The sequence below is a fragment of the Hyperolius riggenbachi genome, chromosome 3, assembly GCF_040937935.1.
Source record: "Hyperolius riggenbachi isolate aHypRig1 chromosome 3, aHypRig1.pri, whole genome shotgun sequence".
Classification (NCBI taxonomy): domain Eukaryota; kingdom Metazoa; phylum Chordata; class Amphibia; order Anura; family Hyperoliidae; genus Hyperolius; species Hyperolius riggenbachi.
In genome coordinates this window covers 42,770,479-42,791,891 of record NC_090648.1, presented here as the reverse complement: position 1 = coordinate 42,791,891, position 21,413 = coordinate 42,770,479, and the positions used below count along the sequence as shown (strand labels likewise).

Below are 21,413 nucleotides of genomic sequence, written 5' to 3'. Positions count from 1 at the left end.
TGTTTGCGGTTAGCTAGCGGTTGTTATTTTCCGTATCTCCTTATTGTATTTGCTGTGCCTTTGCTACCCTCGTATTCTATTCTGTTCTGCCTTGTGTCACGTCTCGCGATCGCACCTCTCGCGATCGCGTTCCTATTTTGTATCTGCTGTTGTGTGTGCGCGGTCGCGGAGTGGCGACTGGATTGGCGCACACACATACAACCTATCCCTTTTGCTCAATCTCATTCACAATCGCCTTACTTGCGATTGCGTTCTGCGCTTCATACAATTCCTGTCTGGCACTTGTGGAGGTACAGAGGATTGGTTCCTCTGCACTCCCCAGCGCCATCTGCCGACAGGAATTTCCCTCTACAGGTGCGTAGCACCTTTTGCTGGGTTCCTGCAAATTATACGCTTGTGGAGGATCTCCGCCGTGTCAGCGCACGCGTTGTGCGCTGATCACGGGGAAAGTTCCACAATCGTGACAGAATGACCAGCCATACCCAAAACCCCAGTGTAGACGGAATTTCCGATTTGTACGATTTTGTCGAATATGGCTCTTGTACCTTTAAGAGATTTAAAAAACTTGAACCTGAATCAGCAGACGAATTTTTGTCTGAGTGTACGAAACTGTTAGCGAACCCTGAATTCCAATGCACCCCAGTGTCTACCTGGGCCCCCCAAATGGTCTACATTCTGTTGGGGGGCAAAATGTTAATGTGGGGTTATGATGTGTTAGATCATACCACCCTGAGTCAAAGACCCCTGGAATTCTTGGCCTTTTTAATTCACAATTGGCTGAGATTACCTCAATTACCATACCCCCTTAATGAGTTGTTGTCAGCAGCTCAATCAGCTGTTCCATCTACTCTTTCATCCACAAAGCAGCCATCCAAAGCCTCTAAGTCTAAACGTAAAAGATCTAGGAAGGCTTCCCAGCGGAAAGATCCGTTGCCCCTAGCAACCACAAATAAAGAGGTTATTTCTGTCAAGTCTGAAATGGGCAAAACCATGCAGTATGATAATGATGTTTATAATGCATCTGCTGATCAGTTTCCAGGGTTTTTGCCCCAATCCAAAGCTTATGTGGATCCTGCTATAGGTAGGATCGCACACTACATTAAAGCAGTTAAAAAATCTGTTCTTGTTCCTGAACTCCACCCCTATGGAGATTATCTGGATACTGGCCTGTTTGAACCCCCATTTGCTTCCTGGGATATTGGGGCCTTGCTGGAAGAATTCGATTTTGATTGGAAAGCCTTTTGCGATTTTTACATCGCAAAAAGTGAAGATGTCTTGAATGCTTGTCTCGATTCTATGTACCTTCTGATTGATTCCGATGAATGTGACAAGGATGATGTGGATCTGGTGATCTATGTATGGCAAACGATTTTGGATGAGTTGCACACACACCAACCAATTGATTCCAATAAAGAGACATCTTTGTCGGATGATTGTTCCTGCCTTTCTGGGGTAAAGCATGAGAGTCTTGACTTTGTGCAATCTGAAATGAATGAGTGTGCCGCTGTGGTTGGTTCCTGTGCGAATCCTGAAGGATTCTCTCCTGACAGTGTGCAGTTTGAATCTGTGCGATCTGATGCCTGTTTCTCGGATGTTCCTGCAGATTGTGATCGGCATGAGTCTGCCGGTTTCCTCAAGGATGTGTGGGATCCTTTGTCAGTTAGAAACAGATCTTTGAGATCTTCTGTCTGTGACCCTGCTATGGGGAAAATTTCTCGACTATGCAGCGTCAAAAGTAAAATTATTATGCCTAATAAAGTTTATCCTGTTGATGTCGCCATTTCTTCTGCAAATGAGTTTCTGTCTCACCCTGTTCACACCTGTGCAGGCCTGTTGCCTGATGACAGTTGCTCCAGTGTTTCTGTCCTAGATGCCTTGCAGTCTGCTCCGCAGATCGCGGAAGTTTGCGATATGGAAGCGTCAGTTTCGCAACCTAAAGCGATCTTGGATCCGCAAATTTTGCGTTCTGACTCCTCGGATTCGACATTGTTAGCCGAATCTAAGAGTGAGACAGCGCTTCGGTTTTGCGAATCTGATGCTGAAGCTTCTTTGCCTTGTCCAGAGAAGCCTTCTCTGAACCTGCCCTGTACCATGAATGAAGGCATGATGTCCACTTGCATTGACATTTGCGAGTCTGATTCTGAAGAAAGTATTGACTCTCCACCCAGTACTCTGGATGAGTCAATATTGCCTTGTACAATATCTCCTGCCCTGCCCCTAGAGGCTCGTCTAGGTATTGCTGCTATTTTTACCTGTCTTTCTGCAGTTTTGGAATTGCAAGCTAGTTTGACTACTACGCGGAGTTCTGGGTGCAGCGAGATTAAAGTTAGGAAGTCAGTGTGTGGTCCAGTGAATATTCCTGTACGTGCCACTCATGATGATGAAATTCAGTCTTAGTTTATGGTGGAACCTTCCCTGGGACATCTGTCCTGTTCTCAAAATAAAGTTCCAGTTTTGCCCTGTAACATGGATAGTACAGAATCCTTCTTAGACAACTTGAAAAATGATGTTCCTGAGGTCTTGTTTGATGATCTAAAGGTCTCCGAGTTCCTCCCAAAGGGTGCAGAACTTGTAGGAGATGTCTCCTGCCCCCCAGGTCCTTCTGAGGTGTTGCCCACTTCAATAGGCATTGCTGCCTTGCTGACTACTTTTGCAGCTCTTGTGGAGCTTCAGTCATGTGTAGTCAATAATGATGTTACAGTTACAGAAAATTCTGAATTTGAGTCCGAGTCTTCTTTTGAAAGACCAGTACCTGTGATCTTTACTCGTGATGATTTTCTGCCCGGTACTGGTTTTGGTCTTGTCGTGTCGGACTCTGAGGTTGGCAGTTCCCCGACATGTCCTGAGGTTTCTCCTGTACTAGTGTACCCCGATGTGCTCTGTGATCCAGAAAGCCCAAGTGTGCCTCGGTTACCAGCGTACTCAGATGCTTCCTCAGTGGAGACATGTTCTGATATAGCCTGCCTGCTTGCATGCCCAGAAGTGGTCCCTGAAAGTCCTGATCTTGATGGGTGTCCTGCTAATTTTGAGTCTGGAATGATCATAGGTTCCATAGGGGTTCTTGGTGGTTCTCCATGTGAGCCTGGTGAGCGTTCTGGCTTCTTGGGATCTCTGCGGAGCTTCAAGGCGTTCTGGGAGATTCCGGGAAAGGTTTTGCTTGGTGCCCTGAATACGATCAGCAATGGCTTTGGTGTTGTAAGGGACACTTCGAACAGGTATTGCAGCAGGTTTGGTATTCTTGGACGCTCCTTGGAAGGTGGTGGGTATTGTCTGGAGGGTGTCGATGGCTTCTTCTCTGGTGTCCACAGTCCTGATGGGTGTTACGCTGAGACTTGCAGTGCTGATGGGCATGTTTCGGTGGCTTCTGCTTCCGATGAGGTCGGTTTCGGATGGACTGACTCTGGAATTGGGCCTTGTCGGGCTGTCCTGACCTTCATGAGTCTTCAGTTAGAGTTTTGTGATGTTACCAGTCTTGAGGGATGTCTGGAATCCATCCCTAGAAGGGGGGGTACTGTGATGATCCGCTCAGCTGGCTGCACAGGCAGACTGCTGTTTGTCCATTCCTCTAGTCTGTGGGCTGCAGGTCTCTGGAACAGAGACCTGTCTTTTCATTGCAAGTTTCTGTTCTGTTCTCTTGCTGGGGAATTTGCATACATTCGTTATGCAAATCCCCTACCTGCCTTCTTTGATGACTGGCACTATAAGAGCTTTATGTTTCCCAGAATGCTTTGCTGGTCATTTCCCTTCCTTGCTCAGTTCCTGATGGACACTGCTGGAGTGTCAGCCATTGCTATCTAGTATAGTTAATTCCTGGGGGTTGCTTTAGGCTCCCCTTCTAGCCCAGTCAGGTTGTATTATCTGTATTGCCTGTTCTGTCTTGTCTTGCCTGTTTGCCATTATCCTGTCCCTATGGTGGTTGACAGGAAATGGTTCTGATCTATGTTCTTGGAGTATAGCTGGTGCAGCGGTTGCTACCAGCTATCTCTTCTGTTCTGTTTCCTGGGATCGCGCTAGCTACTTTGTGCTAGCGCTGGGGATCCTTCTGTTCTGTTTCCTGGGATCACGCTAGCTACTTTGTGCGAGCGCTGGGGATCCTTCTGTTCTGTCTTGTCGGTCGCGATTGCGCTGTCACCAACGGCGGTTGATAGCGAATCGTTCTGTCTTGCTGAGATCGCACTAGCCGCTAGCGTTAGCGGCTGTGGATCTTTCTGATCTATGTTCCTGCTTGGATCACACTTGCTCTGGCGGAAGAGCGGCGGATCCTTCCTGCCTAGTTCTTGTTTTTCGTGTCTGTCTTGTCCGCTGCGCTTGCTACAGGCTCGGTGAGGTAACCGTTAAGCAAGCGCTCGCGTCCCCTGTTTCATGTTTGTCTGTTTATGGTTAGTTAGGCGTGCTTGTCTCTATTGTGCTTATCACGTGGAGATCGCGCATAACCGCGTGCACTGTTGCGAATGAGTGCGGTGTTCGCGGTTAGCTAGCGGTTGTTATTTTCCGTATCTCCTTATTGTATTTGCTGTGCCTTTGCTACCCTCGTATTCTGTTCTGCCTTGTGTCACGTCTCGCGATCGCACCTCTCGCGATCGCGTTCCTATTTCGTATCTGCTGTTGTGTGTGCGCGGTCGCGGAGTGGCGACTGGATTGGCGCACACACATACAACCTATCCCTTTTGCTCAATCTCATTCACAATCGCCTCTCTTGCGATTGCGTTCTGCGCTTCGTACAATTCCTGTCTGGCACTTGTGGAGGTACAGAGGATTGGTTCCTCTGCACTCCCCAGCGCCATCTGCCGACAGGAATTTCCCTCTACAGGTGCGTAGCACCTTTTGCTGGGTTCCTGCAAATTATACGCTTGTGGAGGATCTCCGCCGTGTCAGCGCACGCGTTGTGCGCTGATCACGGGGAAAGTTCCACAATCGTGACAGCATCACAGTCAGCAGGCACATTGTAGCCATTCAGGCTACACTAAGCCCTGGAGCCCCACCCCCCCTTATATAAGGCAGGCTCGCCGGCCATTACACTCACTCGTGTGCCTGCTATTAGACAGACTAGGGCGAGCTGCTGCAGACTTGTTCTTCTAGGGACAGATTAGTTAGGTTCTTGACTGCTTAGCTTGCTCCTGGCTGATTATTATTGCTTTTATAGCACCCTCTCAACAGCTCTTTTCAGAGCTCATCCTGTACTTTTTTTTTTTTTTCTGTGTCAAACTGACACTTTTGTTCAGGGACGGAGCAAGACCAAGTTGCGCCTGGGGCAAGGTCTGGTTTTGGCGCCTAAAGGTCAGGTTTTGGCTCCTAAACTGCCATTCATTTTGCCGCCTTTTTAAGAATTCAACAAACTGCGCCTGGGGCAAGATACCTGCTCGGCCCCCCCCCCCCTAGATCCGTCCCTGCTTTTGTTGCATGCACAGCCTTGCTAATTGATAGTGTGTGTGCCACTGCCAGCAGCCCAGCACATTCAGTGACTGACTACCTGTGTGTGTGACACGGAGCTGCATATTGTACTACCCAGTACTGCATATACCCAGTACCTGTTGTGTTTACTTAAAGCGGACCCAAACCAAACATTTTTTTAAATTAAAAATATTTAGTTGCACCACTCTGACACATACAAGATGAATAAACACTCCTTCAAACCTATGAGCATTTCAGTGCATGTTTTTCACCCTTCTCTTTTAATAGCTAGGGTTATACTGGGGCAACCATTAGCAATTCCTCCATTGCTGGACACCACAGTTTGCCGGATTTTGTCCGGCAATTTGAAAGAAAGGGAGGGGTTCCTCCGAAAAAATGTAAAATATTTTATATTTGTCATCATACAACCGAAAAAAGGCTGATATTTATTATTATAATTTAGAAAATAGATTTTATTTCTGAAATTTTGTATTTTTAAATTGGGTCCACTTTAACCCACCTCATCACTGCACATACCTAGCTTTGTGTTGAGTGAACACAGCTCACTGCATTTAACTACTGTAACGATTGGTGTCAACACGCAGAGAGAGAATCTGATTATTGATGATCTGCAGAATCACCAGTAATGCAGATATACACCAGATTATGGATGATCTGCAGAATCACCAATAATCCAGGTTTGTCTAACCTCTGGACACCTAAAATATGAGTGTTTGGTGTAACAGTACCACTTTGAGTAAGGACCACCAGAGGAGCTGGAGGTAGAAGAAGAAAGGAATTCACCCCAGACTGTGGGTGAATTCCTATGCGTACGTACAAAAAGGGCGCCCGGACAAAAAGGGCACGGGGTGTAAACTCTAAATAATAATTAATCATTAATAGGGTTTATAAAAATAGTGTGCTATATTTCGTTTACAAATAAGGTTTAACAAAATTATAAATCATTAAATAATGTTTATGAAGTCGGAAATTGTGAAAACGTTAATCTTCCCTGTTTCTAAAGTTAAACTTATAATTACGTTTATGAAAAAAACAATAATATATGTTTAATTGTTATAATTCTATATTATTGTGAATAACCTTCATTTACGGTTTGTTCTTATAATAAAATCTGAAAATATTCTTTATAACGATGATATAAATATAACTACGTTCGTAATAAGTGTTGTAAAACATTAGTAATTATTACTAAAATTTTACTAAAACTTTACCTAAGCCTACTCTTACACAGAACCCTCCCTGTACCTATCCCTAACCCCTAGACCCCCCTGTTGGTGCCTAAACCTAAGACCCCCCCTGTTGGTGCCTAAACCTAAGACCCCCCTGTTGGTGCCTAAACCTAAGACCCCCCTGTTGGTGCCTAAACCTAAGACCCCCCTGTTGGTGCCTAAACCTAAGACCCCCCTGTTGGTGCCTAAGTAACCCTCCCTGTACCTACCCCTAACCCCTAGACCCCCCTGTTGGTGCCTAAACCTAAGACCCCCCTGGTGGTGCCTAAACCTAAGACCCCCCTTTATTATGTGGATAATAATGTTTTACTAATTGTGGATGGAAAAAATATTTTGCAATTTACGTTACGTACTGATCGCTTTATTTTGTGAATAATAATGTTTTACAAACAGTAAGGGATAAAACTTTAAATAATGTTTTAATTAGTTAAATAAGATAAATATGTTTAGTATTTTTATAAACGTTATTCGACACGGGTGCATTTTATAAACGTAAATCACCACAAGCACACTTATAAATCATTAAAAATCTCCTGGCGCCAGTTGTAAACGTTATTTATGTCCTGCGCCCTTTTTTCCTGCTCGGCGCCCATTAAACGCTATTTATTATGAGAGTTAATGGCGGCGCCCTTTTTGTCCACTAGCGGCATGCGCCCTTTTTTCCCGCTTCCAATTCCTATAGCCTGAAGGCTCCCTAGGAGAGTGGCCTAGGCTAGGTTGCTGGGTGCCCTGCTGCTAAGATGAACAGACTTGCCCTAACTGGATGTGAGATCCTAGCTCTCTACACCCTGGAAGCGGGCTAAAGTAAAACAAGTACACAATGCTAGTCTTGGGTGTGAGGTCCGTAGTCACAACACCCTGGAACTAGTCTATAGCATAACATAGCATTGACACAGTATCCTAGTCTTGGGTGTGAGGTCCGTAGTCACAACACCCTGGAACTGGTCTAAAGCATAACATAACAATGCGAGAATAATCTAGCTCAGTGTGAATCCCCAGGTCCACCTGGTTACAACACACTGTGGGATCTGACTGAGGTCTGTGTGCCAACACATAGCATTCGCAACGGCAGACAACGTGATACTGAGGGACGAGTGGTTATATAGTGCAGCGCTGACCAGCGCCGCCCCGTCCCCTCCAGCCAATCCGCATACATCCTGAGATCAGCTGACCAAGGGAGTCAGCTGATCCCTCTCTGCTTCCCATAAAGCTTCTGTCTCTCCGCGCGCACGCGTGTATTCCTCAGCCTATGTGCACAGGAAGGCTGTACTACATCAGACACATGTCGCCGCGCGTAAACCGCAGTCAGAGCACGCGGCGGCTATTCCGCAATCCTTCACAACTACCTGTTGTGTTCTGTGAACCCACCTCACTGCATATACCTAGCTGTTGTGTTGAGTGAACCCACCTCACTGCATATAACTACCTTAAATGTTCAGTGAACCCACCTCACTGCATCTAACTACCTGTTGTGTTGAGTGAACCCAGCTCACTGCATCTAACTACCTGTTGTGTTCAGGGAACACACCTCACTGCATATACCTAGCTGTTGTGTTGAGTGAACCCACCTCACTGCATATAACTACCTTTACTGTTGAGTGAACCCAGCTCACTGCATCTAAGTACCTTTACTGTTCAGTGAACCCACCTCACTGCATCTAACTACCTGTTGTGTTGAGTGAACCCACCTCATTGCATCTAAGTACCTTTACTGTTCAGTGAACCCACCTCACTGCATCTAACTACCTGTTGTGTTGAGAGAACCCACCTCACTGCATCTAAGTACCTTTACTGTTCAGTGAACCCACCTCACTGCATCTAAGTACCTTTACTGTTCAGTGAACCCAGCTCAAAATGAATGAGGAATGGATCACGGAGGGCTACTCCATGACCGAAGACTAAGTCAGTCCCCACACACAGCATCTCTGCCTGCAGGCCGCTTGCCTTCTCCGCCACCACCAACAGGGTCAAGGACTCTAGGCGCAGATTCCTGAATTTTTAAGGCCGCTGCTAGCAGCGGCCGCTACACTAATTTTTCTGGTGCGTGTACATGCCTGCCTAATTTTTCTGGCTGCACTGCGGGCGGCTGCACCAAATAAACAAAAGGTACATGTGCCCATCCCCCTTCATGATCATTACCTTGCCGCGGTGAAGGGGCTTGCGTATCACAATGAAGCAATGACCGCCGACTATTTGAGTGTCTCGGGTGGGGGTGGGACACAAAAGATAATAAGGTCGTTGCTTCATTGTGGTCAGACCAAATTTGATCAGCTGGACAGTCACTGTTGTTCTATCATTGAGCTACCACAGCCCTGCGACCATATGGGCTTGAAAAACGCCACGGCCTACACTCTCGCCACGGTGCGCACCAGTCCAGCACGGCCGTCACTACGCAAACAGCTGTTTGCGGTGCTTTACACAGTGAGTTTGGAGTGTCAGTGTGAAGCAGAACTCTAATTACACTCCCTGATTGATGTATACACATGCAAGATTTTTTAAAGCACTTTAGGCCTGCAATTTAGCATTCAATGTGATTTCTGCCCTTAAAACACTGCTTTGCATCAAATCCAGATTTTTTCCCCGGGACTTTGGGCATGTATTCCCACTCCGCCATTCCCCCCTCCAGGTGTTAGACCCCTTGAAACATCTTTTCCATCACTTTTGTGGCCAGCATAATTTTTTCTATTTTTCAAAGTTCGCATCCCCATTGAAGTCTATTGCGGTTCGCAAACTTTTCGGCGAACCGAACCTTCCGCGAAGGTTCGCGAACCGAAAATCGGAGGTTCGCGACATCTCTACTCTAGATAGCACTTTGCTACTTCTAAAACTGATTATCTGCACTGTTGTGGGTCGTTGGTTCCTGTTTTTTGCCAACTAAGAACATGGAGTGAGAATGCTGCTACTTGTAGAGAACTGGTGAGTCCTGTAAATAAACCTATTTTCAGTTATTCTGTCTCTGTGACTACTGAACACAGCACTTGCCTACAGCTGTGCAGCTGTCATACAGATGCAAGACCTCTTCTTCAGTTTCTATAGTTTACTGACCTCCTGTTTAGAAAGTGAGGTCTCCCTCATTCACCTTTGTTTCCCTCTTTCCCTAGTGCTGGCTGGCTGTGTCTTCTTGTTATACAGGAAAGCTAAATAAAAGTGCAATCCTGGTGAGGCAAATTATTATTATTATTATTTAGCATTTATATAGCGCCGCCATCTTCCGCAGTGCTGTACAGAGCATATTGTCTTGTCACTTAACTATCTTCTCTTTCAGCTTTTCTTTCCTCACTGTTTCTCCCCTTCTCTGCATAAAGGTCTTAGACACACTATGAGTGCTTTTCTGAGCGATTTTACAGCGATCACGATTTTACCATGATTTTAATGTAAGTCAATGGGAGCCCTTTTTAAAAACCTCTCAGAAAGCTCTGATGGCTAAAAAGTGCTCATAAAAGTGCTTATAGTGTGTCTGAGCTCTTAGTATTTGTATGCTGCGGGTAATTTGGGCGCCCGGGAGCGTCAAATGACGTCTTTTGCTGCTGCCACTAAACTCCCTGGCAGTGTTAAATACTATTCCTCCTCCGAGTCGTTGCAACTCAGAGGGAGGTGTAATTTGGGGTACGGCGATAACCTGAGCCCCAAATTACCCTTACGCTCCCCGCGCAGTTTATTATTGCTGCTGTGGGGCTCCTGGTTTGGGTAACTGGTGCAGGGCTGTGGAGTCGGAGTAGGAGTCAGAGTCGAGGAGTCGGAGTCAGAGCAATTTTGGGTACCCGGAGTCGGAGATTTTATAAACTGAGGAGTCGGGGGTCGGATGATTTTTGTACAAAATCCACAGCCCAGGTAAGTTTTAGACTAAGGAGTCGGAGTCAAGGTGTCGGAATCGGAGCCATTTTGGGTACCTGGAGTCGGAGTCGGTGGTTTCATAAACTGAGGAGTTGGAGTCGGAAGATTTTTGTACTGACTCCAAAGCCCTGGCGCCGTGCACCAAAACCACCTGCTTTGCCTCCTCTCTCTAATCTTGTTATTAGAAACCATAATCTAAAGCTGGCCATACATGCATCAATTATTACAGACAGATTCTTTCACTATGATCGAATCATAATGGCTTTTCCACCTGTCAGTACTGAGTATGGATGTAGCCTATAGGGTTTCATACTATAGTGAAGTGGGTCGTGGGCAGGCAGTGATTCACTGCCACTGACCACCAATAAAAAGCAGGTAAGCAAGGCATGAATGTGGGGGGGGGGGGGTGAAAACAGTGGTGGAAGGAGGGATATCAAAACTTCGGAAATTAGCATTAGCGAGGCAGGGATCATGGTGCCAGCAGGGAGGTCAGTAAAGATGTGTTACCTGACTGTGGGAGATGGTGGTCCGGTACTGGGGGGGGATATCCGAGGTGGAAGAGGGGCATATTTGAGGGATTAGTAGAGATAGTGGCAAAGGGGAGGGCATAAGTGTGAGGGGGGGAGGAATGAGCTTTAGGGAATTAAAGTGGTCATACATCTGTTGACTTGACAGCCGATTGACCAACCGTTTAGATATTATCGAATCGGATACAAATTTTGGCTGGAAATTGGTTGAATGTATCAATCTGAGATGTTGGGAACTCTCAGGCCAATGTTGTTGTTAGGTGTGATAATCACGGCATGCGATAACCACGAATGATAGACACGACGTAAACCCCAGCCGTTGTCCCTCAAAATGTATTATGTGCACCTGTTGCCTGTATTTCCGCATAGGTGCTCCACGTGACTACTGGCATATACGACGTGGGATGCGTGTGTGACGTCATTTGGGCTGGGGCTGCCATGATAACGGGCCTCTGGTTTGTGTTTCCCCCCAGGCCAGAAGGTCCCAGTCCTCCCCTGTTGACGTCCATGTGGTTGTGCATGGATAAGTGTGTATGCCCTTTGCCAGATGACTATTGGGACACAGATTGTGTACATTTACACAATGCTTGTCTGCAGCATCATTCTTTCTCACAAAGTATGGGCCATTTGGGGTTCAGACTTGCAACCCACAAATAGAAAATTCACCTCTGCAGCATTAGCGGAGAAAATAAACAGCGCTTGTCTGGCTGCACAAAGAAAATAGTTTGTCTGTAGAAGGACAAGTGCCAAAAAGTGCTTCAGTCATTTCTGATTTTCAAGTTGTAAACCTCCTGTCTGTGACTGGCAGGTGCCAGTGTGAGGCATAAGGTATAATGGGATTGGTAGGACAGTAAGAAGATGTGCCCTCGCCTCATGTTCATACTGGCTTGAGTCTCCCTAAAAGTAGAAATAATCTGCATAGTTCAGCCCACAGTCTAGCTAAGTGACCCTAAAAGGCAGATGTTAATTGTGGAAATGCTTGGCTGAAAGTTTGCAATGATTCCAAAAGATGTAAGCAAAGATGAAAAATACAGCATGGCGTGTTGATGGCATGGTGTAGAAGGCCCTTGTTTAGGTAGGTGTGCTCCAGTGGGATGATTAAGGTGTCCTCTGTCAGGCCTCTTGCAAATGATTTTTCTTGTGTGAGCAAAAGGTGCGCGTTCTTCTTTTCTGTCCAAAAAGTGCACTTTGCTATCCTGAAAAGATGAGCCGTGTTTTGCGCACAGGGCTTTGACCAGAGCTGAAAAAATAATAGCGTTAGATGTCATGTTTTACTGAGATGAGGTGGCCGAGTGGTTAAGGCGATGGACTACTAATCCATTGTTCCCTGCATGCATGGGTTCAAATCCCATCCTCGTCGATGGTGCACTTTTACAAACTAGTATCATACCCACCATCCAACTCGCCTGTCCTTGACGTCCATGTGGTTGTGCATGGATAAGTGTGTATGCCCTTTGCCCGATGACTATTGGGACACAGATTGTGTACATTTACACAATGCTTGTCTGCAGCATCATTCTTTCTCACAAAGTATGGGCCATTTGGGGTTCAGACCTGCAACCCACAAATAGAAAATTCACCTCTGCAGCCTTAGCGGAGAAAATAAACAGTGCTTGTCTGGCTGCACGAAGAAAATAGTTTGTCTGTAGAAGGACAAGTGCCAAAAAGTGCTTCAGTCATACCTGATTTTCAAGTTGTAAACCTCCTGTCTGTGACTGGCAGGTGCCAGTGTGAGGCGTAAGGTATAATGGGATTGGTAGGACAGTAAGAAGATGTGCCCTCGCCTCATGTTCATACTGGCTTGAGTCTCCCTAAAAGTAGAAGTAATCTGCATAGTTCAGCCCACAGTCTAGCTAAGTGACCCTAAAAGGCAGATGTTAATTGTGTAAATGCTTGGCTGAAAGTTTGCAATGATTCCAAAAGATGTAAGCAAAGATGAAAAATACAGCATGGCGTGTTGATGGCATGGTGTAGAAGGCCCTTGTTTAGGTAGGTGTGCTCCAGTGGGATGATTAAGGTGTCCTCTGTCAGGCCTCTTGCAAATGATTTTTCTTGTGTGAGCAAAAGGTGCGCGTTCTTCTTTTCTGTCCAAAAAGTGCACTTTGCTATCCTGAAAAGATGAGCCGTGTTTTGCGCACAGGGCTTTGACCATAGCTGAAAAAATGATAGCGTTAGATGTCATGTTTTATTGAGATGAGGTGGCCGAGTGGTTAAGGCGATGGACTGCTAATCCATTGTGCTCTGCATGCATGGGTTCAAATCCCATCCTCGTCGATGGTGCACTTTTACAAACTAGTATCATACCCACCATCCAACTCGCCTGTCCTTGACGTCCATGTGGTTGTGCATGGATAAGTGTGTATGCCCTTTGCCCGATGACTATTGGGACACAGATTGTGTACATTTACACAATGCTTGTCTGCAGCATCATTCTTTCTCACAAAGTAAGGGCCGTTCGGGGTTCAGACCTGCAACCCACAAATAGAAAATTCACCTCTGCAGCCTTAGCGGAGAAAATAAACAGTGCTTGTCTGGCTGCACGAAGAAAATAGTTTGTCTGTAGAAGGACAAGTGCCAAAAAGTGCTTCAGTCATACCTGATTTTCAAGTTGTAAACCTCCTGTCTGTGACTGGCAGGTGCCAGTGTGAGGCATAAGGTATAATGGGATTGGTAGGACAGTAAGAAGATGTGCCCTCGCCTCATGTTCATACTGGCTTGAGTCTCCCTAAAAGTAGAAGTAATCTGCATAGTTCAGCCCACAGTCTAGCTAAGTGACCCTAAAAGGCAGATGTTAATTGTGGAAATGCTTGGCTGAAAGTTTGCAATGATTCCAAAAGATGTAAGCAAAGATGAAAAATACAGCATGGCGTGTTGATGGCATGGTGTAGAAGGCCCTTGTTTAGGTAGGTGTGCTCCAGTGGGATGATTAAGGTGTCCTCTGTCAGGCCTCTTGCAAATGATTTTTCTTGTGTGAGCAAAAGGTGCAAGTTCTTCTTTTCTGTCCAAAAAGTGCACTTTGCTATCCTGAAAAGATGAGCCGTGTTTTGCGCACAGGGCTTTGACCAGAGCTGAAAAAATGATAGCGTTAGATGTCATGTTTTACTGAGACGAGGTGGCCGAGTGGTTAAGGCGATGGACTACTAATCCATTGTTCCCTGCATGCATGGGTTCAAATCCCATCCTCGTTGATGGTGCACTTTTACAAACTAGTATCATACCCACCATCCAACTCGCCTGTCCTTGACGTCCATGTGGTTGTGCATGGATAAGTGTGTATGCCCTTTGCCCGATGACTATTGGGACACAGATTGTGTACATTTACACAATGCTTGTCTGCAGCATCATTCTTTCTCACAAAGTATGGGCCATTTGGGGTTCAGACCTGCAACCCACAAATAGAAAATTCACCTCTGCAGCCTTAGCGGAGAAAATAAACAGTGCTTGTCTGGCTGCACGAAGAAAATAGTTTGTCTGTAGAAGGACAAGTGCCAAAAAGTGCTTCAGTCATACCTGATTTTCAAGTTGTAAACCTCCTGTCTGTGACTGGCAGGTGCCAGTGTGAGGCATAAGGTATAATGGGATTGGTAGGACAGTAAGAAGATGTGCCCTCGCCTCATGTTCATACTGGCTTGAGTCTCCCTAAAAGTAGAAGTAATCTGCATAGTTCAGCCCACAGTCTAGCTAAGTGACCCTAAAAGGCAGATGTTAATTGTGGAAATGCTTGGCTGAAAGTTTGCAATGATTCCAAAAGATGTAAGCAAAGATGAAAAATACAGCATGGCGTGTTGATGGCATGGTGTAGAAGGCCCTTGTTTAGGTAGGTGTGCTCCAGTGGGATGATTAAGGTGTCCTCTGTCAGGCCTCTTGCAAATGATTTTTCTTGTGTGAGCAAAAGGTGCACGTTCTTCTTTTCTGTCCAAAAAGTGCACTTTGCTATCCTGAAAAGATGAGCCGTGTTTTGCGCACAGGGCTTTGACCAGAGCTGAAAAAATGATAGCGTTAGATGTCATGTTTTACTGAGACGAGGTGGCCGAGTGGTTAAGGCGATGGACTACTAATCCATTGTTCCCTGCATGCATGGGTTCAAATCCCATCCTCGTCGATGGTGCACTTTTACAAACTAGTATCATACCCACCATCCAACTCGCCTGTCCTTGACGTCCATGTGGTTGTGCATGGATAAGTGTGTATGCCCTTTGCCCGATGACTATTGGGACACAGATTGTGTACATTTACACAATGCTTGTCTGCAGCATCATTCTTTCTCACAAAGTATGGGCCATTTGGGGTTCAGACCTGCAACCCACAAATAGAAAATTCACCTCTGCAGCCTTAGCGGAGAAAATAAACAGTGCTTGTCTGGCTGCACGAAGAAAATAGTTTGTCTGTAGAAGGAGAAGTGCCAAAAAGTGCTTCAGTCATACCTGATTTTCAAGTTGTAAACCTCCTGTCTGTGACTGGCAGGTGCCAGTGTGAGGCATAAGGTATAATGGGATTGGTAGGACAGTAAGAAGATGTGCCCTCGCCTCATGTTCATACTGGCTTGAGTCTCCCTAAAAGTAGAAGTAATCTGCATAGTTCAGCCCACAGTCTAGCTAAGTGACCCTAAAAGGCAGATGTTAATTGTGTAAATGCTTGGCTGAAAGTTTGCAATGATTCCAAAAGATGTAAGCAAAGATGAAAAATACAGCATGGCGTGTTGATGGCATGGTGTAGAAGGCCCTTGTTTAGGTAGGTGTGCTCCAGTGGGATGATTAAGGTGTCCTCTGTCAGGCCTCTTGCAAATGATTTTTCTTGTGTGAGCAAAAGGTGCGCGTTCTTCTTTTCTGTCCAAAAAGTGCACTTTGCTATCCTGAAAAGATGAGCCGTGTTTTGCGCACAGGGCTTTGACCAGAGCTGAAAAAATGATAGCGTTAGATGTCATGTTTTACTGAGACGAGGTGGCCGAGTGGTTAAGGCGATGGACTGCTAATCCATTGTGCTGTGCATGCATGGGTTCAAATCCCATCCTCGTCGATGGTGCACTTTTACAAACTAGTATCATACCCACCATCCAACTCGCCTGTCCTTGACGTCCATGTGGTTGTGCATGGAAAAGTGTGTATGCCCTTTCCCCGATGACTATTGGGACACAGATTGTGTACATTTACACAATGCTTGTCTGCAGCATCATTCTTTCTCACAAAGTATGGGCCGTTCGGGGTTCAGACCTGCAACCCACAAATAGAAAATTCACCTCTGCAGCCTTAGCGGAGAAAATAAACAGTGCTTGTCTGGCTGCACGAAGAAAATAGTTTGTCTGTAGAAGGACAAGTGCCAAAAAGTGCTTTAGTCATACCTGATTTTCAAGTTGTAAACCTCCTGTCTGTGACTGGCAGGTGCCAGTGTGAGGCATAAGGTATAATGGGATTGGTAGGACAGTAAGAAGATGTGCCCTCGCCTCATGTTCATACTGGCTTGAGTCTCCCTAAAAGTAGAAGTAATCTGCATAGTTCAGCCCACAGTCTAGCTAAGTGACCCTAAAAGGCAGATGTTAATTGTGGAAATGCTTGGCTGAAAGTTTGCAATGATTCCAAAAGATGTAAGCAAAGATGAAAAATACAGCATGGCGTGTTGATGGCATGGTGTAGAAGGCCCTTGTTTAGGTAGGTGTGCTCCAGTGGGGTGATTAAGGTGTCCTCTGTCAGGCCTCTTGCAAATGATTTTTCTTGTGTGAGCAAAAGGTGCGCGTTCTTCCTTTCTGTCCAAAAAGTGCACTTTGCTATCCTGAAAAGATGAGCCGTGTTTTGCGCACAGGGCTTTGACCATAGCTGAAAAAATGATAGCGTTAGATGTCATGTTTTATTGAGATGAGGTGGCCGAGTGGTTAAGGCGATGGACTGCTAATCCATTGTGCTCTGCATGCATGGGTTCAAATCCCATCCTCGTCGATGGTGCACTTTTACAAACTAGTATCATACCCACCATCCAACTCGCCTGTCCTTGACGTCCATGTGGTTGTGCATGGATAATTGTGTATGCCCTTTGCCCGATGACTATTGGGACACAGATTGTGTACATTTACACAATGCTTGTCTGCAGCATCATTCTTTCTCACAAAGTAAGGGCCGTTCGGGGTTCAGACCTGCAACCCACAAATAGAAAATTCACCTCTGCAGCCTTAGCGGAGAAAATAAACAGTGCTTGTCTGGCTGCACGAAGAAAATAGTTTGTCTGTAGAAGGACAAGTGCCAAAAAGTGCTTCAGTCATACCTGATTTTCAAGTTGTAAACCTCCTGTCTGTGACTGGCAGGTGCCAGTGTGAGGCATAAGGTATAATGGGATTGGTAGGACAGTAAGAAGATGTGCCCTCGCCTCATGTTCATACTGGCTTGAGTCTCCCTAAAAGTAGAAGTAATCTGCATAGTTCAGCCCACAGTCTAGCTAAGTGACCCTAAAAGGCAGATGTTAATTGTGGAAATGCTTGGCTGAAAGTTTGCAATGATTCCAAAAGATGTAAGCAAAGATGAAAAATACAGCATGGCGTGTTGATGGCATGGTGTAGAAGGCCCTTGTTTAGGTAGGTGTGCTCCAGTGGGATGATTAAGGTGTCCTCTGTCAGGCCTCTTGCAAATGATTTTTCTTGTGTGAGCAAAAGGTGCGCGTTCCTCTTTTCTGTCCAAAAAGTGCACTTTGCTATCCTGAAAAGATGAGACGTGTTTTGCGCACAGGGCTTTGACCATAGCTGAAAAAATGATAGCGTTAGATGTCATGTTTTATTGAGACGAGGTGGCCGAGTGGTTAAGGCGATGGACTGCTAATCCATTGTGCTCTGCATGCATGGGTTCAAATCCCATCCTCGTCGATGGTGCACTTTTACAAACTAGTATCATACCCACCATCCAACTCGCCTGTCCTTGACGTCCATGTGGTTGTGCATGGATAAGTGTGTATGCCCTTTGCCCGATGACTATTGGGACACAGATTGTGTACATTTACACAATGCTTGTCTGCAGCATCATTCTTTCTCACAAAGTATGGGCCGTTCGGGGTTCAGACCTGCAACCCACAAATAGAAAATTCACCTCTGCAGCCTTAGCGGAGAAAATAAACAGTGCTTGTCTGGCTGCACGAAGAAAATAGTTTGTCTGTAGAAGGACAAGTGCCAAAAAGTGCTTCAGTCATACCTGATTTTCAAGTTGTAAACCTCCTGTCTGTGACTGGCAGGTGCCAGTGTGAGGCATAAGGTATAATGGGATTGGTAGGACAGTAAGAAGATGTGCCCTCGCCTCATGTTCATACTGGCTTGAGTCTCCCTAAAAGTAGAAGTAATCTGCATAGTTCAGCCCACAGTCTAGCTAAGTGACCCTAAAAGGTAGATGTTAATTGTGGAAATGCTTGGCTGAAAGTTTGCAATGATTCCAAAAGATGTAAGCAAAGATGAAAAATACAGCATGGCGTGTTGATGGCATGGTGTAGAAGGCCCTTGTTTAGGTAGGTGTGCTCCAGTGGGATGATTAAGGTGTCCTCTGTCAGGCCTCTTGAAAATGATTTTTCTTGTGTGAGCAAAAGGTGCGCGTTCTTCTTTTCTGTCCAAAAAGTGCACTTTGCTATCCTGAAAAGATGAGCCGTGTTTTGCGCACAGGGCTTTGACCAGAGCTGAAAAAATGATAGCGTTAGATGTCATGTTTTACTGAGACGAGGTGGCCGAGTAGTTAAGGCGATGGCCTGCTAATCCATTGTGCTCTGCACGCATGGGTTCTAATCCCATCCTCGTCGATGGTGCACTTTTACTAACTAGTATCATACCCACCATCCAACTCACCTGTCCTTGACGTCCATGTGGTTGTGCATGGATAAGTGTGTATGCCATTTGCCCGATGACTATTGGGACACAGATTGTGTACATTTACACAATGCTTGTCTGCAGCATCATTCTTTCTCACAAAGTATGGGCCGTTTGGGGTTCAGACCTGCAACCCACAAATAGAAAATTCACCTCTGCAGCCTTAGCGGAGAAAATAAACAGTGCTTGTCTGGCTGCACGAAGAAAATAGTTTGTCTGTAGAAGGACAAGTGCCAAAAAGTGCTTCAGTCATACCTGATTTTCAAGTTGTAAACCTCCTGTCTGTGACTGGCAGGTGCCAGTGTGAGGCATAAGGTATAATGGGATTGGTAGGACAGTAAGAAGATGTGCCCTCGCCTCATGTTCATACTGGCTTGAGTCTCCCTAAAAGTAGAAGTAATCTGCATAGTTCAGCCCACAGTCTAGCTAAGTGACCCTAAAAGGCAGATGTTAATTGTGGAAATGCTTGGCTGAAAGTTTGCAATGATTCCAAAAGATGTAAGCAAAGATGAAAAATACAGCATGGCGTGTTGATGGCATGGTGTAGAAGGCCCTTGTTTAGGTAGGTGTGCTCCAGTGGGATGATTAAGGTGTCCTCTGTCAGGCCTCTTGCAAATGATTTTTCTTGTGTGAGCAAAAGGTGCGCGTTCTTCTTTTCTGTCCAAAAAGTGCACTTTGCTATCCTGAAAAGATGAGCCGTGTTTTGCGCACAGGGCTTTGACCATAGCTGAAAAAATGATAGCGTTAGATGTCATGTTTTGCTGAGACGAGGTGGCCGAGTGGTTAAGGCGATGGACTGCTAATCCATTGTGCTCTGCATGCATGGGTTCAAATCCCATCCTCGTCGATGGTGCACTTTTACAAACTAGTATCATACCCACCATCCAACTCGCCTGTCCTTGACGTCCATGTGGTTGTGCATGGAAAAGTGTGTATGCCCTTTGCCCGATGACTATTGGGACACAGATTGTGTACATTTACACAATGCTTGTCTGCAGCATCATTCTTTCTCACAAAGTATGGGCCGTTCGGGGTTCAGACCTGCAACCCACAAATAGAAAATTCACCTCTGCAGCCTTAGCGGAGAAAATAAACAGTGCTTGTCTGGCTGCACGAAGAAAATAGTTTGTCTGTAGAAGGACAAGTGCCAAAAAGTGCTTCAGTCATACCTGATTTTCAAGTTGTAAACCTCCTGTCTGTGACTGGCAGGTGCCAGTGTGAGGCATAAGGTATAATGGGATTGGTAGGACAGTAAGAAGATGTGCCCTCGCCTCATGTTCATACTGGCTTGAGTCTCCCTAAAAGTAGAAGTAATCTGCATAGTTCAGCCCACAGTCTAGCTAAGTGACCCTAAAAGGCAGATGTTAATTGTGGAAATGCTTGGCTGAAAGTTTGCAATGATTCCAAAAGATGTAAGCAAAGATGAAAAATACAGCATGGCGTGTTGATGGCATGGTGTAGAAGGCCCTTGTTTAGGTAGGTGTGCTCCAGTGGGGTGATTAAGGTGTCCTCTGTCAGGCCTCTTGCAAATGATTTTTCTTGTGTGAGCAAAAAGTGCGCGTTCTTCTTTTCTGTCCAAAAAGTGCACTTTGCTATCCTGAAAAGATGAGACGTGTTTTGCGCACAGGGCTTTGACCATAGCTGAAAAAATGATAGCGTTAGATGTCATGTTTTATTGAGACGAGGTGGCCGAGTGGTTAAGGCGATGGACTGCTAATCCATTGTGCTCTGCATGCATGGGTTCAAATCCCATCCTCGTCGATGGTGCACTTTTACAAACTAGTATCATACCCACCATCCAACTCGCCTGTCCTTGACGTCCATGTGGTTGTGCATGGATAAGTGTGTATGCCCTTTGCCCGATGACTATTGGGACACAGATTGTGTACATTTACACAATGCTTGTCTGCAGCATCATTCTTTCTCACAAAGTATGGGCCGTTCGGGGTTCAGACCTGCAACCCACAAATAGAAAATTCACCTCTGCAGCCTTAGCGGAGAAAATAAACAGTGCTTGTCTGGCTGCACGAAGAAAATAGTTTGTCTGTAGAAGGACAAGTGCCAAAAAGTGCTTCAGTCATACCTGATTTTCAAGTTGTAAACCTCCTGTCTGTGACTGGCAGGTGCCAGTGTGAGGCATAAGGTATAATGGGATTGGTAGGACAGTAAGAAGATGTGACCTCGCCTCATGTTCATACTGGCTTGAGTCTCCCTAAAAGTAGAAGTAATCTGCATAGTTCAGCCCACAGTCTAGCTAAGTGACCCTAAAAGGCAGATGTTAATTGTGGAAATGCTTGGCTGAAAGTTTGCAATGATTCCAAAAGATGTAAGCAAAGATGAAAAATACAGCATGGCGTGTTGATGGCATGGTGTAGAAGGCCCTTGTTTAGGTAGGTGTGCTCCAGTGGGATGATTAAGGTGTCCTCTGTCAGGCCTCTTGCAAATGATTTTTCTTGTGTGAGCAAAAGGTGCGCGTTCTTCTTTTCTGTCCAAAAAGTGCACTTTGCTATCCTGAAAAGATGAGCCGTGTTTTGCGCACAGGGCTTTGACCATAGCTGAAAAAATGATAGCGTTAGATGTCATGTT

At 45.7% G+C, this 21,413-nt stretch overlaps 10 non-coding genes across 10 annotated transcripts; all 10 read left to right on the top strand.

Annotated features, from left to right (window-relative positions):
• Window positions 1–12,280: 12,280 nt before the first annotated feature.
• Window positions 12,281–12,362, top strand: TRNAS-ACU (transfer RNA serine (anticodon ACU)). The gene has a single exon. It is a non-coding gene; the product is annotated as a tRNA-Ser (tRNA).
• An 832-nt stretch (window positions 12,363–13,194) lies between these two features.
• TRNAS-GCU (transfer RNA serine (anticodon GCU)) lies at window positions 13,195–13,276 on the top strand. The gene has a single exon. It is a non-coding gene; the product is annotated as a tRNA-Ser (tRNA).
• An 832-nt stretch (window positions 13,277–14,108) lies between these two features.
• TRNAS-ACU (transfer RNA serine (anticodon ACU)) lies at window positions 14,109–14,190 on the top strand. The gene has a single exon. It is a non-coding gene; the product is annotated as a tRNA-Ser (tRNA).
• Window positions 14,191–15,022: 832 nt separating this feature from the next.
• Window positions 15,023–15,104, top strand: TRNAS-ACU (transfer RNA serine (anticodon ACU)). Its single transcript has one exon. It is a non-coding gene; the product is annotated as a tRNA-Ser (tRNA).
• Window positions 15,105–15,936: 832 nt separating this feature from the next.
• Window positions 15,937–16,018, top strand: TRNAS-GCU (transfer RNA serine (anticodon GCU)). Its single transcript has one exon. It is a non-coding gene; the product is annotated as a tRNA-Ser (tRNA).
• Window positions 16,019–16,850: 832 nt separating this feature from the next.
• TRNAS-GCU (transfer RNA serine (anticodon GCU)) lies at window positions 16,851–16,932 on the top strand. The gene has a single exon. It is a non-coding gene; the product is annotated as a tRNA-Ser (tRNA).
• Window positions 16,933–17,764: 832 nt separating this feature from the next.
• Window positions 17,765–17,846, top strand: TRNAS-GCU (transfer RNA serine (anticodon GCU)). The gene has a single exon. It is a non-coding gene; the product is annotated as a tRNA-Ser (tRNA).
• Window positions 17,847–18,678: 832 nt separating this feature from the next.
• TRNAS-GCU (transfer RNA serine (anticodon GCU)) lies at window positions 18,679–18,760 on the top strand. The gene has a single exon. It is a non-coding gene; the product is annotated as a tRNA-Ser (tRNA).
• An 832-nt stretch (window positions 18,761–19,592) lies between these two features.
• On the top strand, window positions 19,593–19,674 carry TRNAS-GCU (transfer RNA serine (anticodon GCU)). The gene has a single exon. It is a non-coding gene; the product is annotated as a tRNA-Ser (tRNA).
• An 832-nt stretch (window positions 19,675–20,506) lies between these two features.
• Window positions 20,507–20,588, top strand: TRNAS-GCU (transfer RNA serine (anticodon GCU)). Its single transcript has one exon. It is a non-coding gene; the product is annotated as a tRNA-Ser (tRNA).
• The last annotated feature ends 825 nt before the right edge of the window (window positions 20,589–21,413 follow it).